Source organism: Sinohyriopsis cumingii, chromosome 2 (genome assembly GCF_028554795.1).
Source record: "Sinohyriopsis cumingii isolate HCF-2022 chromosome 2, ASM2855479v2, whole genome shotgun sequence".
NCBI lineage: Eukaryota > Metazoa > Mollusca > Bivalvia > Unionida > Unionidae > Sinohyriopsis > Sinohyriopsis cumingii.
The window spans coordinates 105,289,087-105,305,988 of record NC_142962.1 but is presented as its reverse complement, the minus strand read 5'-3'; the positions used below and the strand labels follow the sequence as shown (position 1 = coordinate 105,305,988).

Below are 16,902 nucleotides of genomic sequence, written 5' to 3'. Positions count from 1 at the left end.
CCGTCGACAGTATGTCCGTGATGAGACTCGAACCGCTGCCATTTGATAAAGTCGGGACGAGAGTCAAACGCTTTACAACTGCACCACGGTCTCATCTGATAATACAGGATTTAAAAATTATCATATAGGTAACTATTGACAGAGAGTTAACAAGTTCTGAAACATTACTGCTGAATTTAAATTCTGAATTTAAGTTCTGAACTGGATTTTAAACACCAAATTTAAGTTCTAAACTGGATTCTAAATATTACTGTGAAAAAATAACACTTACCTGTACTGACAAACGCGGAAGTGTTATAGACTGTGACGCAGTGTGTACACAAATGGCTGTAAAAAAAACCAAATGTATACCGCGCTGGATAATATTACCTGTAAAAGGTAATGATATGTGTGTTGCACAATCACCTTGACAAAGTCACCTTGACAAGGGGAGAGGAACTAATTGCATGAGATATGCTTAACGGAGTTATCTCCCTTAAATAATGCTAAATTTGCATTAAAAGAACCTCGGATCTAACAATAATGAAAAACAATCTTTTGCTTATTATATTTTTTGAGAGGGCAGATTTGGTTATATTTTTCGCCACGGAGTGTATTGAGAATCTGTGAATATCAAAATACTTGCCAGCCTCGTTTATTGAATGAAATATTATTTCTTCATTCGTATCTAAATTTATGGATAAAATTGCTTTGGCTCTTTTATTGTTACAGCCAGTATTACCAGACTTACAATTTTGACTTTGTGTGACAATTCTCAGATTGGATAAAGAATTGTCGAGTTTGTTGTTGTTGATATGATCGATCACAAGACCGTCTTGGATCACTCCGTTAAATACCTCGAACACGAAACGATGACAGAGATACCTCTTTTTCCAACACTAAACATTAGATAACCAGCATTACTAACAACACCAACGGGTTTTTTTCAACCTGCAATGTCTGACTATTCCTCACGATTCGCTTCGTAATTCTTAACGATAGGGTGTGGGACAAATTCTTGATTCATTTTATATATATATATATAATGTATTTGACTAATTTTTAATTTGTCTGAAAACTTAGTTATATAATCGCGCTCACATTTTAGCGCATCATCGTTAATTTATTTGTCATAATATCTTTTAAGTTCACGGTATCTCTTTACCCCGCTCTTGCACATAACTGTGTTTTACCCCTGACCCCAACACCACATCGCAGACATGGTATTGGTCCTAAACTCCCCCTTCGGATGCTTTGGGAATGCTCCCCGCAGAATTCTTTTCTGCTGGATTTGTTACAAAAATTTACAGATCCAAGTTTAAACCACTTGCACTGATTCATTTTATATATATATATATATATATATATATATATATATATATATATATATATATATATATATATATATATATATATATATATATATATATATATATATATATATATATAATATTTCATATTTAAATGTTTGTCTTAATTATAATATGGAGGGATATGGAGGGATTTGAAAGATTATCTGCAATCAAGCCCTGGAAAGCTTCTAGATTCGATCTTGACAGACTAAACCCTAACTCGCGGAGACGAGCCCTGACTGATCTGATTGATACTATCAGAGATGCCAAAAAAGAATTTCGTAATGATGGAGCATCTCACGTATTGTCTACATTCAAAATTATACGTAACATTGACGAAGTCATTGTCGACGAAGTCAATGTCGACGAAGACATTGATGCTACAATGAATGATGCACGAGCGAAAACGATTATCGATTACTTTGATAATCAGAAATATTTTTTCAGAATAAAGTTTATTGTGCAAGCAGATTCCGATACGTGGATTATCCGTGATAAAAATGACTCTGTCCTTGCTAATGGAAAAACCGTTCTGTTAAGTAAAAATTCCAAACCAGGATTGTTGACTGGGATTGATAAACCATATTACGCTCGATCGTATCCTGTAACAGCCGTCATTTATGGAATCTATCCGATAAAAACAACAAAAATCAATAAACTTGCCCCAATGAGATTTTCATCATTGACAAAGGCAAGGCTAAATTGTGTAGCCGAGCGAGTAATGGAACATTTCAAAAATGCGATGCGGAGAAACGTTCTAACGGATCTAAGACGTTCCAAGATAGAAGCGTGGGCTGAAAAAGTCAAGGATAAAGGAGCGTCAATAAACGATGTTGCCGAGCTAGAAAAAACACTAAGATTTCCCATAAAAGTTGCAACGATAACAGAGAAAGCATTATACAAATCGAAATATAATCGGAACGGATCTCCAATAAATATCACTGATCATAACGCTCACGCTTGGACTAACGCAGTTACGATATTTCCGCCGGATCGTGTTGTGAAATATTATTTGTCTAAGGGATTGTTGACGGTCAGTGAAGCAATCATATCATATCGACCACAGACTTCGGTTTGGTTACCAACACCGGAGCGTATCAATCTCGATGAAGTCATTGAAGAATATGCACGAGAGTGTCCAAATACTCCTGTTGATGTCATTAACAATAACGCTCCTAATATTCTTAAGATTAAACTCAGCAATAGTGAAAAAACAGCAAAAGATCTCGGTAGAAGAATAATCGGTACATTTACTAAAGGTGGTGCGTATGATTATAAACGATATCACTCACGATTGATTATGGATGATGCTGAATTAAATTTTATAGTTGCTGATGCCGCTGCGAGAAATATATTTTGTAATCGGGAGGACGCTTTCTTGTCCGACGGAACACGGTTGGGCACTATTGTTAGTTATATTAATGGAGAATCACCTCAATACACACATTTAAGATCTTCGATGCTGGCTTATGTTTCTATAAATTTGCTATCGCAAGTAAATAGATTTCCTGACACTGTAGTTAGAATTTCAACGGATTCATTTTATATCGATAAAAGATATTCAGAATCACTGGCTCGTTTTACAAGCAATGATGAATCATGGAGTTCATGGAGAATAAAAAAGGAAATGTTACATGGATATTGTGAATCCGCTGATGTTGCTATCAAAGAGAGTTATTGCAAATCAGATTTATCAGAAATGTCGTTGGCGCCATCTGTGAATGATCCAATCACCAGACACAAAACCGTTTATTTGAACGGACCGGGAGGTTCTGGTAAGACAACTCGAGTGATTGAATTATTTCGAAATTCAGATATGATTGTGCTAACACCAACACATAGACTCGCCAGGGAGATGAAACAACGAGGAGTCAGTTCTTGTACTTATCACAGCTTTTTCAAATACAGCGGTGGTGTGTGGACTCCTGACCGAATGGGAACAAAATACATTCCGCGGAATATTATTTGGGATGAAATAGGCACAGTGTCGTTAGATATATTAAAAATATTTCTTGATTGGCTACTAACAAAAAATACTGCAGTGGTTATGTGCGGCGATCACGGTCAGCCACCACCTTTTGCTGGTCCATCTCCGCATTTGTGGTTAAAAGATTTTGTTGACTACGTTGAAGAAGTCTCTGATGATCATAGATCTCTTGATGCAACGTTGAAGGAATTTAAAACATTAATCAGATTACAACCGAATAAAATTCAATGTGAAATTATGCTTAAAATAATTTCATAGACTTCAATCAGCGACTTTTGGAAAACATGGAAACCAAACGATTTGATAGTGGCAAGTAGAAAGATAATCAGAGACACACTTCAATAGCAGTTATTTCAATTACAACGGGAGAAATTTCCAATGTTGCCAGTGCCGTTGTGTTATAGACCAGCTGATACACGACTACAAAATATTGACGTTGACATACCAGGACAGTCAGGGAAACATAATTTAGTATTAAATGATATTGTCACAGTTGATGTCAATGTTGTTGAAGATGCACTACGCGCTGATAAATCCCCGTGGACGCTAGGATACGCAATGACGATTCATTCATCTCAAGGATTGACTATTTCTGATACAGTTGTTTGGATCGTTGATGATCGCATCGAATGGTCGAACTTAGTTTACTTAGCTGTGTCCAGAGTCAGAAGAATATCTCAATTGCGAAGAATTGTCTTGGAAGAGTCAATGGCTGATGAAATTAATAATGAAAACAACAGTGATATAATTAGATAAAAATTAGCCGGTTACAAACAGAGTGACAAAAAAAAATAATCGCGATTTTGACCTCAATGTTGAATTTATCATGACACTGAAACAACAACAGAATAATCACTGTGCGAGCTGTAATTGTATAATGTTGTGGCAGTATTCATCCAAGACAATTCACCGTAGATAGAAAAGATAATAGTCGCGGTCATACACGACAAAATGTGATGCTGACCTGTCTTGAGTGTAATCGGTGTCGTGGTGCTGGCACCCTTGGTGCTAGTTAAGTGATCTAGACGGTAATTGTGTGTCTTCGGGGATTACTTGTAGTTGTTCACGTGTAAATCCATGTTGAGGAGCAGTCGAATCCAGTCTGTAGATTGCTGGTCTACCAGTAGATCTAGTTATGTTAGATATCTTGTGTGTGGTAATACTCCAAATAGGGTCAGTCGCTCTTTTTTTACCACCTTCAAGTTCACCTGGTTCATATAAATATCTTACAGTGACAGCACCCAGTATTGGTTGTACTGAAAAATCACGTCGTACGGGTATATGTTTTTTGGTAATTGCGTTAATAGGTTTCATGTTGGTTGTTCGAGTTATTTCATTATTTAATGCAGTTATCACACTTAGTAATCTTGCAACCCATTCGCGAGATCTCTTGTCCTGAATGAATTCCTTCGCGTATTGATATCCAAATAACCGCTTAGCAAGTGTTCGATTAAATCGTTCAACAATTGCCTGATCACGATCAATCTCAGTATGCCCTCGTCTGATGTTGACATTATGTTGCTTCATTGTTGATGATACTGCACCCTGAAATTCTTTGCCAGGATCAACTTGTAGCAGCTGTGGCCATCGTAGAGGTCCTCGTTGATAAATTCGTTCAAAAGCAGAAGCAACCTCAGACGCTGTTTTAGTCGTTAACGGTTCTGCTTCTTTATATCGACTTGCAACATGAACGACAGTTAACGCGTACTTGTATGTTCGACGACGAACGATATCATGTGGTAGAAATAATATATCAGCTTGGTGAATTTCATTAGGAACACTAACATCAAAATGTGCAAAATTAATTTTCTTAGGACGCGGTAGATAAATTTGCCATATTGCCTGTTTGGATAACCAATTCTTAGCAGTATCACGTGTGACTTTTGATGCACTGGCAAGTTTACTAATTGCTGCGCTACCCCTCCAGTATCCTTTTGGGGAATAATAAATCGACTCCATTATAATTAATTACCAGCACGCAATACAAGCTTAGATTTCGTCGCAGATTTTATTAACCAACTAGCTAACCTCTCCTTGAAAGATTTATCAGTGATGGAATTTAGCGCGTGAATCAATTTCATATCCGCGAGATGTCGCTGCTGCAGATCCTTACTTCGGTAAGCTACATCATGAACATGACATGCTTTATCGATAGCATTTATTGGTTCTTCTCCGGGTTTTGTTCGATCTTGGTCATCAAGTCTGATATCAAGTCGGGTTCCAGGACCACAATAATTATATCCTGGAAAATGTTTTTCCCCTGGATATTTAGCCCACGGAGCTCCTGGAAGTTTTCCTAACTTGGCTGCGATATCACCTCCTTTTTTCTTTTACTTGGCTTTGGTTTTGGCGCTGACTTACCACCTGACGGAGTCAGGGAGATAAATTTGAACTTTTTTGTACCGCATCGCTCACACTTGCCCGTAACCGCAGATCTGTTATTTTTTGTTGTAACAGTTGTTAGATCACTTGTTGGGGTACGTGCTCTACATTTTACACAGTATAAATCCATATTTATTTTATATTATATCTAATGGAAATCACTGACTTTTCTGCAACAAGGAAACGAGAACCAGTTAAGCATCACGCAGCGCTACCAAATTCTGTTCGTATGATTATAATTGGACCATCTGGGAGTGGTAAGACACAGTTGTTGCTTAATTTAATAATGAAGTGGATGAAGTGGGACAAGTTATATTTGGTAGCTCCATCTGTGGATGATCAACGATGCTACAAAGTGTTGAAAGATTTTAATGAAAGTGCAAAATCAATAAATGAAAACGGTGATGATGTTGTTGAATTTATAACTGACATTAATGAAGCGCCAAGTATTGATGATATTGATGGATTTATTAATAATTTAGTCGTGTATGATGATGTCATGTTGGATAAACAATCAAATCCTGCCAGGATATTTTCCAGAGGCAGGCACAAAAACACAGATGTGATTTATGTAACCCAGCGATATACACAAATTCCTAAAGTGATCAGGGATAATTGTAATATTCTTGCTGTGTTTAACGGAGTTGATACACACACGTTACGAAATATTCATCAGACTTGGTGCAGTGGCGATATGGATATAAATAAGTTTAGAAATTTATTTAGTCAGGCTCAGTCAACCCCGCACGGATTTATAACAATAAATTTACATGATCCTCAAACACGATATCGAGTCGGGTTAGATACGATGTTTGGATAATTTTTCGTACCTCGATAAAGATCTTAGTTTTCGAAAAGGGACGCAGGAAGCAGCAGGGAGGGCAAAGACAACAAAGGGCAGCAACGACGGCGACAATTGCGTTTACATAAAGCGTCATCGCGGTTTTGTAAAGGGTTTATTTCGGCATTTGGAACCTTCTAAAAGTTGTAGGATTCGCCGTCCCTACTACTACTGGGAAAAAAATTATAATTCAAAGAAACAAAATGATATTGCTTTTTAGATACTACACCAGAGTTTATAGTGACGACATAAATTGAAATAGCCACATTATATTAATCCGTCATCAATGGATGGACAATTTAGTCTAGAAAAGGAAACGTTAATATATAGATAGATAATAACCCAAGGTGATGAAGAGCAAGAGTTATCTTTCAATGACCGTTCTGAGACTGATTAACAGATACAAGGGGTCCAAATACAAGGGGTCCAAATGTAGTCGAAAGTGTTAAAAACATTGTCATGTACCGGGTTTCATAGGAAGAACTAGTGAGAACAGGAATCGTAATTTCTCTATTTCCGTTTCATGCTAGAATTGGATGGAAATAAATCACAACCTGTTCTTAAAACTAAAATGTAGTCACTCAGCTATTGTGGGAGGAAATTATAGACCTTCGCTAGCATCTGAAAGAAACACACACACACACACACACACACACACACACACACACACATATATATATATATATATATATATATATATATATATATATATATATATATATATATATATATATATATATATATATATATATATATATATATAAGAAATAAACTGACAATGAACAGTGCAAAACTAGTCTCTAACTTGCCTGAGCGCTTTTGATTCTAAATGAGTCTTTCACGAAACTCAAATACAACAGAGAGATAAGACAAACAACAACAACACATAAAAACAGCAGAAAAACCGTTAAGTTTACAAAACTTGACATGAATATTTCTACAGGAATAAAAGCTTGAAATTTTGTATGTTTGGACTAGTTTACTTCAACTTTTTTGTAGCTTTTTCAGTTTCTCCGACATACTGAAGGCTACAGATCTTACATGTGAAGAGATAAATTACACGTGATCCCTTACTGGATCCAGTGCACTTGAAAGGACTGTTATTCACTATATATATATAACACTTGTTCATCTGTTTGTTATTAACAGTTTACATCAGTGGAAGACCCAGATCCAGGATATTCCATATTTTTTCACTCACACTTGTAATCTGTGAGTGCGTGTAGGTTTCAACAATCAATGCTCTTGCTACACCGTATAACACCTAAAAGTATTATGTACAACATCTGCATTGCTGCAACATCTAGCTTGAGTTTTCTTTATCTTCCCCTAGACGATGCAAGCAAAAAAGAGTGGTGTACTTTGGTATTTATAGCAGACTATTCAGATTAAATATTAATTATCCCAACGGTAAACTATGTAGTTGAACAGAAAATGTAGTTATGGATCGGGACACATTTTTTCTTCAGTCAATTATAATCGAACGAAAAAAAATCCAGTTTAAAACCTACTTATGGCCAACATGATATAATTGGTACACAATGTAAATAAGTCAAACGAAGCTCATTGGAGTTTTATCGAAGGGAGTTCTGGGGTCAAGATATCGAGTTTTGGGTGAGAAATCCAAAGGACCATCCTCAGTGGCATCTATAACGGGATTAGTGTCAACGCTGATCCACTAAACGCACCGCTCCTGTGTTTGTCAACCATTGTTGTAAGATAGTCTCTCCGGTACGTGGATTTCACGTCAGTGGAAGAGCTCTCCACATTTCTTCTGCCTCGGCTTCGTAACGCTCAAGCTAATGAAAAAAGAAATTTGAAATTAATTGTTAAACATATTAAAATATGAAAATGCACCAGGGGTTTACCAGAACATGTGATTCTACGATCTGAAGGTCCAGGGCCGGATCAGTAGGTGGTTGGGTTTAAGGACCCATCCCCCCGGCTTTAAAAAACACACCAAAACACCCACCCACCCACACACACACACACACACACACACACATGTACAGTCACTTGTCAGTTTAATTTGGCCATCGTTTAATTATTGCGCTCGTTTATTTGATATTATGAACACACATGGACTTCTTCTTTGGTACTCTTTAGAGAAAAGTCAGGACCATTTGAAAATTTTGGAACACCCCCCCCCCCGAATATCTGACCTGCTCCGGCTCTAAGGTCTGAAATGATGCTTGTTCGTATAATGGAAAATAATAAGAAATCAAATGTTTCCCCATTTTGCTTTAGTTGTTGTAATATCTAAAGTTCATTTCAGCACCAGAAAGCCAAAAGGTCAGGAATAACATCTTCATTTGTAAGCACGTACTCTTTAAATGAAGACAACAACTACTATAGCTACTATTACAATTGTTGTTACATATGCTGTAGGGGCCCGGGGTGGTCGAGTGGTCTAAGGACCTGGGTGGCCGAGTGGTTTAAGGACTTGGGTGGCCGAGTGGTCTAAGGCAATGACCTTTATAGATCACTTACATTTCAGTTCTCGAGTCTCGGGCACGACCAATACGGGTATATGAGAAAGTTTATCGGTAGCTTCCTGTGGGTCTATGGTTCTTTCCGGGGTTTTACCTGGTTCTTACTCCACCAAAGTTACTGGCCGCCATGTTAAACCTATCATGTGCTGAAAAATGGCGTTAAACCCATAACAACAGCAGCGACTTTTGCTGTTTGTATATATTTATGCTCAGGTGAAACGTGTTAACGAATTGGAATCGAGTCGAAGATGGCCAAGGAAAAATGCTTACTTGACGATCATCTTGGCACACTGTTGGCAATCCATAGTTTGCCGGTTCTATTATGGATACCTGGACTCCGAACTTTCTCATTTTCATCCGTAAAGAGTCGGACACAGTCTCCAGGGCGTGCTTTGTGGCATGGAAGGCAGAATCAGCAGGAAATGGGATGATTCCACGAACAATCGTGACTACTCCAACTCCACCTTTCACAAACAAATAGGCAAGACTGTTCAGAATCTTTTGAAATTTATTTTGTATACACAATGTTTTTGTCGATAGTTGCTTACCTCAAGTCAACAGAACTCCTTCGCAATAACAAAATAGACAGAACACGTAGGAAGGTGGTTTATACTGGGGTCGTTCACATATGACGTTACGCAGAGAGGAGGAGGGGGTCAAGATTTTGTGACGAAGTGTGACGAGTGGGAGGGAGAGGGGTTGAAGAAATATATGACGTCACAATAAAGATGAGTGTGGAACGCTTCTTTCAAAAATAATGTCAGAACAAAAAAGATTTTGTGACCTGCATCCTCACTCCATTTCTATCTGCACTAGATAACTCTCTTGTGGACGACTTGTATTAATATTGTTATCTCAGATGAAATATTCTGTATTTGTTATAACCTTTAAATGGTTTTACCTGTTGTTGTTTTTTAATTATGTAATTCTTTATATATATTTATAGGTTACTGCATTTGTATGGGAAAATACTAACGAGTTTTTCGGCTGGAAATACTGCACGACCTTGGAATAGTATCAAGAATAACACATATCTGGCTGAAAAAGGCAACCATATGTTGTAAGAGTTCAAGGCTATCTCCGTTACACTTCTTAACCTTTGGCCAAACAAGTACCATTATTTTCAAAAAAAAAGTTTCTACTCAGGATAATTTAGAGTCCAATGAACAACCGACTGATGTCTTGAATATCATTACTTCTGAAACAATGCCTTCTACAAGCCATTTGGCTACTCCGAGAAATGCTACAGTTCAATTACTTTTGAAGTCTTAAATTGATGTCATAAATTCTGACCTCGTTCGTTTGCATAATCGGCAGAAACAAGGACTACTTTCGAATGAGCAGAACTTAGAGTTAAAAGATAAACAAAAACGAAAAAGTGAGTTGAAAAAGAAAGTAAAGAGGAAGATTGATGATCACAAATTATCCCAGTAAGCAAGGGATTTGAAGAAAAAAATCTAAACTGTATGCTTTATTGGAAGATGATCCTGAACTGCGCAAAAACTGAATATCAGAGCCAGATGTGGTCAACCAAAATATCGAAGAGTATCAAACATTGCTTTTTCAAACTATACTGGATATCATAATGCATGGTTCAGCTTCTCATGAAAAAGACAGTTTGAAGTCAACAGAAGTATCAAAACCTTAGATCAATTAACAGAGCATTTAAAAAGATGGCTTCACTGTAAGTCGAAGTGAGATATACCTAAGTCTACTCCTAAGAGTATGGCATCGTCAGAATGTAAGGGTCAGGTAACCACTGTCCCAATAAATTTAATGAGAGCATCAAATAGTTATCACACTAAATATATTGATGGCCAGTTTTGCACAGCTGCAAAAAAAACGTTTGGAAGAACTGTCTTCCATGCTTGGGTCGGATGAGGTTTGTTTTATCTGCCAAGACGATACTTGTCGCGTCCCAAATGATCTTGCCCCTGCCAATAAGCAGAGTCCACTATAAAGTAAGCCTTCCTGACCATGACTGGGTAGTTGCTGGCCGGCACAAAGTTATACACTCGGTGTATGCGGGCATTGAGATCCATCGCAACGGTCTTGTAAACAGAGACACTGTTGGCTTTTCTGGCCAGTGTTTATAGCCATCCGATCTGGAAAACACTCAGCATCAACAGCACTCATGGTATCAAAAAGTCATTTTTGAAGTTGCCATCCACCATTTCTTGAAACATGATCTTGACTCTGTCTTCGTTGCAACAAATGTTCCAGGACGAAGTGCTTTTAACAGAGTGGAGAGAAACATGGCTCCACTGCGCAGACAATTGAGTGGATTAATATTACCTCATGACAACTATGGTACCAATTTAGTCGAGCGAAGTACATCATTGCTAGACTTCACAAACAAATAGCAGTTCCATCGAAGCGCATCAGACCAATGAGAGTTGCTGCTAGAAGGTAACGCGTCATACTAGCAAATTCGAGAATGGAGAAAGTGTGGATTGGATTGACGAGGAGCTTAACTTGGAGGGGAGTACCCCTTCCAATAAACGATGTTAATCTAGAAACAAAAGGATTTCTTGTTCGTTCAATGGAGGAGCATCTTACTTTGCCTTGAAATAATAATTATGAAGAGAAGTAATACGTTTAAAAATACTTCAAATTTCAAACCCTTAAAATTGTTGTGGATTTGTTGAAACTCTAAGGTTAGTGAGAATTGAATTGATTGATGTTTCTAATTTACATTTCATTTTGATTTTTGTTTAAAATTAATTAAATTGTTTTTATTAATTTTATAAACTTTTAACTAGCCAAGAAGTTCTTGTTAAAGCCTGATTAATTAAACACTATTTTACATAAAAGATTCTTGTTTTCTCAATATAGTTAACTAATTTACATTACATTTACTTTTCAGCATTGCAAAAAAAATTGTGGGGAAAAAAGGGGGATAAGAGATTTGTGACGTCATATAGAGGGGGTCAGGGGTTTTTTTTGACGAAGTGTGAGAAAGGGGAGAGGGAACGGTCCTGGTTGCTTCACATCGCTGGTTTCTCGTTGCATTTGCCCCTATGTTTGTTTAATTTATTTATTTATTTCATTGTTTCTTTCAAAATGTTCTAAAAGGGGGGTGTGTTCTATGCTGTTTATAGAGGTTGTTAGTAGAAATCATGTATGAAGAGAGATTTTCAAGGTTATTATGGTATTACTAGTCGAGGTGTTTAGGGTGTGTTTCCTACGTTATGTTATTTATAAGGTTTTAGATATTGCCTCTTTAAGTTATTTATTTATTAATGTTTTTAGAGATTGAATGTTATTTATACTTTATATAGCAGGAGACGAGAGTCCTAGCCGATTACACGGTTCGTTAAGGACATCTAGGACCGGAATCCTAGGTGATTACTCGGCTCGTTAAGGACATCTAGAACATCCAATTTTGCGGTTTCCTATGTTTTTGATAGGTGCTTCGTAAGTGAATTATTTATTAATATTTTTATAAAATTGAGTGATATGTTATGCGTTTTTATGTAGGGGCCCCTAAATTTATTTAGCTAGTTACTAGGTCTTTTGGTTTTGTGGGGATAGTAATTATATTTTGTTCCTAAGTCCTGCTGAGTATATGAATTTATTTATTTTTTATATGCTGATTGTTTATTTTTATTAGAGTCCATAAGTAACTCTGGGTATGTGTGTGGTGATCCAATCTCTTTTTGGTTTTTGATAAATATTTTCCTAGCGGGTTGATATTTTGGGCATATATTGAATACGTGGTGTAGATCTTCGGTGGTCTGGCAGTTAAAGCAGTTAATGGTTGCTGGTTTGGGTCCTATAAACCTTCCAAAACTGCTTGCTTGTTTAGTTTTTCCAGTTATTATCCTGTTTATGGTTTCTATTCTAAATAGGTACCTTTAGGTAGCTGTATGTTCCTATCTACGTTTTGGGGGGTTTCATGGTGCTTTTTACCTTTGTGGAGGAGTTCCAAAAATCTTGCCATTTTGATGTTGATTTCGTTTACCAGTACAGGTTTTAGTAAATTTTTTGGTCCTTCTTTATTGCCTAATTTGGTAGCTTCAGTGTTAATCCTTGGTGGTTTTTGTAACCATGGTGATTTGTTCTGGTCTGTGTTGTTTGTTACCTGTTTTTTTTTTAGTAGAGGTATCTTTTCTCTTAGTTCAAGGATTACTTTGCCACTTAGTGTGGTGGGTATGATTTTGGGATTGAAGACAACTTTACACTTGTTTATAGCTATTTTGGTGGGCTGTTTGTCTAGGTGGGTATCTAATCGAATGGAGTATCGGAGGAGCAGTTCTTGCCTACGTAATTTTAAAGGTAGTTCACCTGTTAGTGTTTGTAGTTCTTCGAATGATGTTGAGGGGAGTGTTCCTGTGCATAATAGCAAGGCTTTTCTCTGGATAGTGTCAAGTTTTTGTAGTACAGGCTGCTTAGCCGAGTTATCTGCTTGGCAACCGTAATCCAGTTTTGATCTAATTAGGGTTTTATACATCGTGAGGAGGGTTTCCTGGTTGGATCCCCAGTCAGTCCCTATGATGTTCCTGAGTAAATTGAGATCTTTGTTACAATTCTGGGTGAGTTGTTCAATGTGCTGTTTCCATGTGAGGTGGAGGTCAAAGAACATTCCTAGGAATTGTACTACTGTTACGTATTTGATTAATTGATTTTGTATATGGAAGTTTGGATAGACTAGGTTGTTATTTCGTTTGGGGGTGAATATGATTGCCCCAGTTTTTTCATGAGATATTTTGAAACCCCATTTGTCCGCCCATCTCCCTATGTTGTCTAGGCTCTGCTGGATTTCTTTAACTACTGTTTTATTGGCAGGATTTCCATTTCTCCATATGCCACTATCATCTGCAAATTGTGACAAGTTTATTTTTGTGGAGGCTGCATTGAGGTCAAGGTTGTTTACCATTAGGTTAAATAGTAGGGGACTTATTACACTGCCTTGCGGTGTTCCATTTTCAAGTGAAAATTCTTCCGAATGGGTGTTGCCTATTCTTGTGGTAATTTTCCGGCCTGTGAGGAAATCGCCAATTCAGTTGAACAAGCGTCCAGTTATTCCAAATTGGTTTAATTTGGCCATTAGTTCATTGGTCCATACTAGGTCGAACGCTTTATCTAGGTCTAGAAAAACCGCTATGAGGTTGCGATCGGTTTTCCTATGTGCGTTAAACGCGATTTTGATGTCTGTTTCCAATCTGAGAAGTTGGTCAGTGGTGGACCGATTGTTCCGAAAGCCACATTAATTTATGGAGAGTATGTTATTGGTTTCTAGGTGGTGTTTTAACCTATTTGCGATTATTGTCTCCATTATTTTGCAAATATTGTTTGTAAGGGAGATGGGTCGGTACGAATTTATGTTGCTAGAATCTTTACCTAGCTTGGGGATTGGTATTACTATGGCCTCTTTCCATATGGTGGGTAGTCGGCCTTTATCCCATATCCTATTAAAGAGTTTATTATGGCTATTGTTATATTGATAGGTAGTTTTTTTTTATAGCTAATGTAACCTAACTGATCCTTACCAGACGATGTTTCGTTTTTGGATCGTAGGGCTATCTCCCATTCATGTACTGTGATGTCGCTATTTAGGTGAGATTCTTTTGTTCCTTGGTCTTGAAACATTTGAGGTTGGGTTTCCTCCATTAGTTTTTTGTGTTCTTGAAAGTTTCTGGTGTGGTTTTTGTTGCTACTCATGTTCGAGAAATGCTTCGCTAGGAGGTCTGCCTTATCTTTATTTGTTATGGCATTTTTAATTTTTGGGGCTGAGGTAGTTGCTTTCCTTTTATGGCTTTTATCTTGTCCCATATTTGTTTTGAGTTTGATTTTAGACTCAGTTTAGAGCAAAAGGTTTGCCATAGACTAATTTTAGCAGTTTTTATAGTTTGTTTTAGTGCTTTTTCTTTATCTTTATATTGCTGGAAGTAGATAGAAGTTTGGTGCGTTTATATTTATTTAAGGCCCTTTTTGTCTTTATGTGCTATAATGCACTGTTTAGTACACCATGGCACAGGGTTTTTATTTTGGATATTAGTTGTGTTTGGGATGCATCGGTTAGCTGCCTCTATAATTGTGTCTGTTATGTTATCATAATACATGTCAATATTTGGGCTTTCTAAGTTATCTGGATTTACTCTAGCTAGTAATAATTGGAACTGGTCCCAGTCTGGCTGTTCGTACCCCCATTTAGGTGGGGTTTCGTTTGGAATGTGTTGAGTTATTGTTTGAATATTGATTGTGATGGGAAATGGTCACTTCCTAATGTATCTTCTTGATCCACCCACCAATTTGTGATTTGAGCCAATTTTGGGGTAGTGATGGTTAGGTCTATGGCTGAGAGAGTGCCATCCTCAGGGTTTAATCTAGTGTTCGAATGTCATTTAAGATGACCAGATTGTTCTCAGTTATCCATTTTTCAACCATTTTCCCTCTTTGATCTTTCTTTTTACCTCCCCATAATTCACAGTGTGCGTTGAAGTCGCCACAGATAATTAGATTGTTGCTGTTGTTATTAGTGATTGCCTTTAGTGAGATTAGGTTGGTAGGGTAGAAGGTACCCCCTGGGTCGTATGCATTTATTATTTGAATGTTTGTGGTTCCTATATTTATCATTACTGACATTATTTCGATGCTATTATTGATGTTTAGGTTAGGGGTTACTTCTATTTTTTCATAGTAGATTAGTGTATCTATAAAAAAAAAATTGCTAGTCCACCCCCTTTCTGCCCCTTGGGTATCTTTTTAAAGATTCCCAGGGTATAGCCTTGTAGTTTGTTATGATGGTTTCCTGTAGGCAGATTATGTCTGGTTTTACGGCCGTATTATTCAGTTTGTTCTGCAGTTCTGATAGGTTTTTAAAGATTCCTCTGCAGTTCCATTGCCAGATGGTGATTTTCCGTTTAATAAAGAAATCCAACGTTTCATTGAAACCGTATACTCCCTCCGTAAATATTTGTCTATACACTGTACGACATTACTTTATTGGATATGGGGCAATTACAATATTCCAGACAACACACAACATCTGACTTATGTGCATGGTTGCTAAGATTATTCGAACTGTGTTTTATCCGATTTAGTAAAGCCTCTGTATAGAATATATTTAAACCCTGTTTACAGGGAAGATGATTTATCTGTCACAGCTTATGTTAGTAGTTAAGGGGGATCTTATAGGGTCTATGGGATTTATCATTAAAAACACCCTTGGGAACATATAGGGTCTATGTAAATTTAACATGGAGAAAAATCGTGGGAACATATAGGGTCTATGGGAATTAACATGGCCAAAAACCCTGGGACAATATAGGGTCTATGGGAATTAACATGGCCAAAAACCCTGGGACAATATAGGGTCTATGTAAATTTAACATGGTCAAAAAACCCTTGGGACTGTATAGGGTCTATGTAAAATTGAAACAGGGAGGGTCTCTATTTTTTTTAAAAAAAATAAAATAAAAAAAGGGGTAGGCAATTCAAAGGCTATCTCTTTTCGAGAAATATGGCTGGCCCTGAAAAGGGCCTTTGGGTTTTCTTCTTCTTCTTCTAATTTCTTCTTTTCCTCCACCAAGTTCTTATTTTATCTCCTACACTCTTCTTCTCTTTCTTTCTTTTCCTCTCCTCCTCTTCTTTCTTCTTCTCTTCCTCCTCTTCTTTCTTCCTCTTTTCATTTTCTTCTTCTTTTTCAATTTTTTCGTTCCAATTGCGTATTCTTATTCTTTCCTCTTCATCCTCCTTCTCCTCCTTGATCTCTTTCATGACACCACTAATCTTGTCCTTTGCTTTCCTTAAGTTATTAATTTCCATCTTCACACGATGGGGACTATAGGAATAATGGTCTTCAACCAGTCTTAATAGCATCTGTTCCATTATTCCTAAGTTGTCTAAAACGTCTTGCAAGGTTTG

At 37.1% G+C, this 16,902-nt stretch overlaps 1 pseudogene; it reads right to left on the bottom strand.

Moving 5' to 3' along the window:
* Positions 1-8,283: 8,283 nt before the first annotated feature.
* Positions 8,284-16,902, bottom strand: part of LOC149805545 (D-beta-hydroxybutyrate dehydrogenase, mitochondrial-like) — a 30,757-nt pseudogene continuing 22,138 nt past the window's right edge.